Below are 6,000 nucleotides of genomic sequence, written 5' to 3'. Positions count from 1 at the left end.
CAAACGCAAAATAAGATGTATGTCAATAAAGATGCATAACACTGCAACTTGGCTGCAATAGCCGATGGCATCACGGGAGGAAAAAACAGGAAGTGCAACGATTGACATAATTTTTGGAGAAATATTTTTCTTCTGAGCCTTATAATTGCACTTAAATGTTAACAATTTTAATTTTGAAACATCCCAGCAACCAAATCACATAAAACCACATGCAGAAATTCAACAAATTGAAAAATGCCAAAAGTTTTTTAAAACACTTTTTAAAATTTTATGTAATGGACCCTTTCAAAATATTTGTTTCAAAAAGTTTATGGAAATTATTTGCCAAATAATGACATCAAGATTAGTTATGCGTTATACTCAATAAATAGTAGGTAAAAGTTGCAACAATTTACATGTAGATGATATCAACATTTTAATATTTTCATGAAAAACGCTTTGATAACTTTAATTAGCTCGTGTCATACATTAAACTCTGCTACAGAAAGCTAAATCTGACAAAAAGTGATTAATTATAACGTCTGTGAATTTTTTTGGTGGACTGCATCACAACTGTTGTGTCACACATGAGAGCACATCACATATTACCCAACATATATAAAAAAGAGTCGTTGTTAGCTCATTTGTTTTTTAGGATATGATGCTACCTCGCAACACTTGTAGGCTTATACTGTTTTCTGTTGGTAGGATTTTTACTGTTAAAAATGTGGTTGTGTCAAATTTGAGTTGATCCTAAAAGAAAGCATTTTTTTCTCTATCATTTGATATGTTGTATGTTGTGTTAGGCAATCTCATTGCCAAGATATTTGAAGATTAAAATCGGAAAAATATGGTCGCCGTAAAAACGCTCAGGCCAAAAAAACATGCCCAGACTTGCCCAAAATGATGTCACAAGTGAATTTATCTGTCAATATATCTCGTATTCACATCGGCTATTTGCGATAAAAGTCTAGTCCTACGTGGCTCTATCGGCATATACTTTATTTTGTATTTGCTCATGTTGGTTAGAATAAAATTTTAAACCCTACTACAGATACATTATTATGAATGTTTCAAAGGCCTCAAATAACAAAAATTAAAAATTAGTCTTGCTCACTTTTTCTAAATGCTGTGTAAACATTTGAGTACCGACTACCAATTCTACCGGTCTACGGTAATTCTGTCAAGTTAACTGTATAATAAGGTCTTTGTATCAGCACACTTCCGCCGCTACCCACACTAACGATATACAGCCCGTGTCGTATAGGGACATGTCCCTATACGACACTGTATACAGCCTCCCGAAAGCCCCGCCCACATTATGTCCGTCGCCTATCCTTGGTGCGGGGCCGTATATCATTGCCAACACTGAAAACTAGTTTCTTACTACCTTTGAAAATAATATACATAGGGATAAAGTTTTAAGGATGAGAAGTCTGCTGCAAACTGGATTTGAACTCACATTCTCCAGCTCTGCGGACATCCATATACCGTATCCAATTCAATACGATATTCTGTAAATCATGTTTTGCATTATCGTCAACAATATAATGCTATTATATAATTTTTACAAGCAAAATATTTTCATCCCGGCATAAAGCTTTTATTAAAAATATTCATCAATTCGTGGCCACTCACATAGTTTTAGCTGTTACAATAAGACAAATTCATCTACTGCAAGAAACTTAAACAAAACATGGTTTATACAGCACACATTCAAGTCTCTCTTTTCCCTTTATGGCAGTTTCTATACTGACAAAGCTGCTTCGGATGGTGGGACGACATAAACATCCTGTAATCAGTAACACAAAGGCAATAAAAATATGTCATTCATAAATATGTCATTCTAAAGCGTATCTACTGAAAGCTTTCAAATTGGGAGTTTGATAGACTGTGAGTGTAATTTTAAAAACGAATAAACGTTTAACAAAGGCACAAGTACGCCAAGCCAATGATTCGGAGCTTCGGTTCTGGAAATTAAAGATTTGCATTGATCAATCGATTTTCTTCACTTTCTACAAGTGAAAAGTGAACATCTAAAGTCAAATCATGAATCTAATTTACTACATAAAATCGCCACAGAAAATTTGAAGCAAATGCAGCTAGGAGAACCAATAAAAAAACATAAAAAGATAATTAGTGATAGCAAAAATGTGTAATTTTATTAATTAGTACATGTATTATTGAGTACTAAAATATCACCTTTAGTATATTCATCAATCTAAGCCATTGTATTGCTAGATGCTAAAGATTAGAAAGAAGCCATCAAAAATTCATTGTACATACGTATCTCGCACGCGCAGGAAATTACATTTCAGCCTCAAACAGGGAAATATAATCTGAATGTAAACTCAACAGGAAACTTTATAGGAGAATCATAGTAAAAGATAAATTTATCTCCATTTTCCAATCTTCCTCCGTAGAACCTTTACTACCTGATGCCAAGAAAACTCACAGTCACCTTCGCAGCAATTTTTACAATCATGTTGTTCGCCAATAAAACGTGTCGATCGAGTAATTCATTAAAGTAACGATGTTAATTAATTTAGTAAATATCGATGTCCATGCGATTTAATAATATAGTAATATTCCTAAATTTGAGATCACAGCCAACGCGTCTTACGACTGACAACATTTGTTACGGCCTATATAAAAATTCTACTCTGATGATTGACTAAGGAAGCTACCTCATATTTATCGCTCGTGGTTTCTTTTAAGATATATTGCTTGTGACGTCACGAAAGAAGCACCCGCTGGAACGTGAGCTTTTTAAAAGCGGGCCCCACTTAAATGCATATATCTCTGAACAGGGTTGGTCTACAAAGACAAAAATGGCATCAAATTGTAGCTGATGTTTCAGCCTTTTATGGGTCTTAATTTAATTAAATCAAATTTTTTGACGCAACCACATCTTTAAAGCCTTTGTAAGATATATAGTTGGGGTCTGAAAAGTGAAAACATGACAAGCTACATCAAATTTACATACTTGAGCAGTAGCAACTGCTTTGCTTCAAGGAAAGCTTTTAGAAGTTAATTTCTTTTCAGCCTTTGAAGTTTTTCATGACTCTGAGTTAAGAAAGAAAATTTTAGTTTACCAACGCAAGTATGTTACTATGCTACATTGTTTTCATGATTGTTTATAAAAATAAAAAATCTCAGTGAGCCGCAGCACTACTAATGTAAGCATTGTTTATAAACTAGCTGAATGCATTTACTTGCCTAGGCATTCTCATTGCGCAAAACTAAAGATTACATTATCTCAAGGAGTATGAACATTGTTCAGAATTTTCTAACAACAGACTTTAAACTTACATTGAAATGTTGATCACTTGCAACATTTTATTAATTTGCAGTTTTAATAATGTCTATTGAAACAATGCAACTTTTTGTGGTGTATACTTGTACTTTTAGATATAACACTAGACCCATTCAAACCAAGCTCTTGCTGATTAAACTCCGCTAAACAATTGTAATGCAATCAGACTGCTGATTTGTGTGAATGGTTCAGAGTTGTGATGCGTTAAATCTGTACTGTGTAATTGCAGCTCAGTAAACAGTAATTTTCCACCGCATTACAACTTTACAAGGCAAAATGGACATTTTCTGTTACTTAAACCGTGCTCCTACTGTAATTTTCCTACTTTCATCCACTGCCTATTTACTTTCATGACTCATTACCTAAAACCCAGCAATTCATACATAGTACTAATGCACATTCTTAAAAACTTGAAACTGCATGCGTACTGCAATTGTGAATTAGTATGAAAATGATACTGTGAACCAGCTGACACTACTGACTTTCTAAGCATCTGTACTGCATTGTACAGGATCGTCCAATACTATTGTTAGCACTACTGAACTTGTCTAGTAAGTCCCATATCATATTCCAGATTCCAATCATATAAGCTACAATATGCTAGTGGTGATCAACTTGTTTGCCTAATTACATTCAAATTTTAATACCATCCACATCTTGCAATTGTGTTGCAATTTTCAACACTATACTTGATTTTGGAATGATATTTCATGAAAATGTACTGTGCATGTATGTACAATCAACCGTAATGCAGAGGTTTTTATTGCTTGTAACACTACGAAATGTACCTTAGCAACACTTCCACTGTATCTAGCATTGCACACTGTGCAGAAGGTAATACTGTCACTGAATCAATACTCATTAGTATGCATTATAAAAGACTTGTACAGCATGTATAGTGCATACTACCCATAGTAAAAGTTTGTAATGCAATTATCCTGACAGCATCATGGCTGTGACACACTTACTAGTGCTACTGCACGGCTAATGCAAATATATAGATGTCTAGACTGGCAATTGTTGAAATTGCTATGAGTTTTATATCCAAGCACAAGTGAGGGCAGTGCTCATTAATGAGTAGTTATGTTTTCTCATAATGGTGACAACCCTGACCATGGTTTTATGTCAACTGTTAATCCGCTTAATCTGCAAGAATAACGTAATCCCCTACCAAAGCTATGTGATTAGAATAACATAAAAATGTTTTGTGACCTTGTCTTTAAACCTTGCAGTTACATGATATTGACATGTTGGTATGAAGTTTATTTTACTGGCTAATGGAATAATTGGTAAAAGCAAGTGATGTTGTGTGGAAATAAAAGAAAAGAGCAATTATAATGACTCAAAAACTTAACAACTTTTAATAGCAAACCTTTTGTGAGATCAGGATATTTTGTGGCATCAAAGTTGCGGCATAGTATGCAGGATAGTCTGTTGACGTGCTTTAGACAACAGAGATTAAAAAAACCCGAGGTACATCGAGCCCAATTCTATACCTATCAAACATCATCAATCTGAAACAAAACTTGTGTAGTGTTTCTAGCTTTTCCATAGCTCTATCTAATAAATATGAAAAAAAATTAAATGAAACAGCAAGCAGTTGCAGTGAATAACTTTGTTATATATGCATAGGACATGATATGTTCTCATGATTGGCCTATGATTTACAGACTAGCTAGATAAAAGGGGTAGCGAGAGGGATTTTCTGTGTTATGAGTCATTGGTTTAACATTACATAACCAGGCTTCATAATTGGTAGCTAAATGAAAGCAGTGGATGTCATTTGGAAACGACCTAGATACTGACATTTCAGTAGATGCTGTAATGCTGAGATAACATTTTACCAAATCTTTTACCTTGTATCAATGGTAGTGACAATTTGCCACTACACTGTGTCATCATAGCGCAGTAGCAAGTGATATTTCAGTGCAATCAAATCTTTTAATATGAGTAGGCTTTTACTTTATAGGCTTTAACATATATGTAATAAATTTAAATACTTATATTATTTTTAGCCATTTCTTAAACATATTTCTAGCAAACATCAGCCCCAGACTTCTTTGTTTTCAAGGTGTAATAGATAATTACTTCAACAGATGTGTCCTGACTATATAACAGGTACATTTTTATTAAATACTAATATTCTTTCCAGTCTTTGGTTGTTGGGATGAATAAGATGGAGAGCTGCTGCTGCTTCTGCTGCGATTGGTGTGGCTGAGACTAGGACTATTTTAGGCACCGAGATGTGCACTAATTCTGTTTAGTTTTACGCATTCTCGGCTCATCTTGGTCTACTGTCTCCTCTAGACCTGGTCAGTAAAGCGGCAGTTGTTGTCCTGAGCAATATGGCTTAACAAGCTTACCCTATTGGTGATAAAGCTTCTAAGTTTATAAAGTTTTTTTTTAAGTTTCAAAGTCTACAATATTTTCAATTTTATTCTACCAAGACGAGCCACAGAAGGCAACAAGGCAATTTTTTCTCAATTATTTTGTGTATTTCATTTTTAGCAAACTGTTGAACTTTTACACACATTAATATTTGTTACATTCACTGCCTATTTCTGATTTCATGTTTATTTTACAATTTATGGCTAATTCTATTCACTTGAGCTGCCTCTAAAACATTTGCACCAATATGTATATTTTAATCTGTTAGAAGTATTTGCAACTGTTTTATATTGATTTACATGTCATGTAGTTCACAA

This window comes from Watersipora subatra, chromosome 6, assembly GCF_963576615.1.
Source record: "Watersipora subatra chromosome 6, tzWatSuba1.1, whole genome shotgun sequence".
Classification (NCBI taxonomy): Eukaryota; Metazoa; Bryozoa; class Gymnolaemata; order Cheilostomatida; family Watersiporidae; genus Watersipora; species Watersipora subatra.
This window is presented reverse-complemented; position numbering follows the sequence as displayed.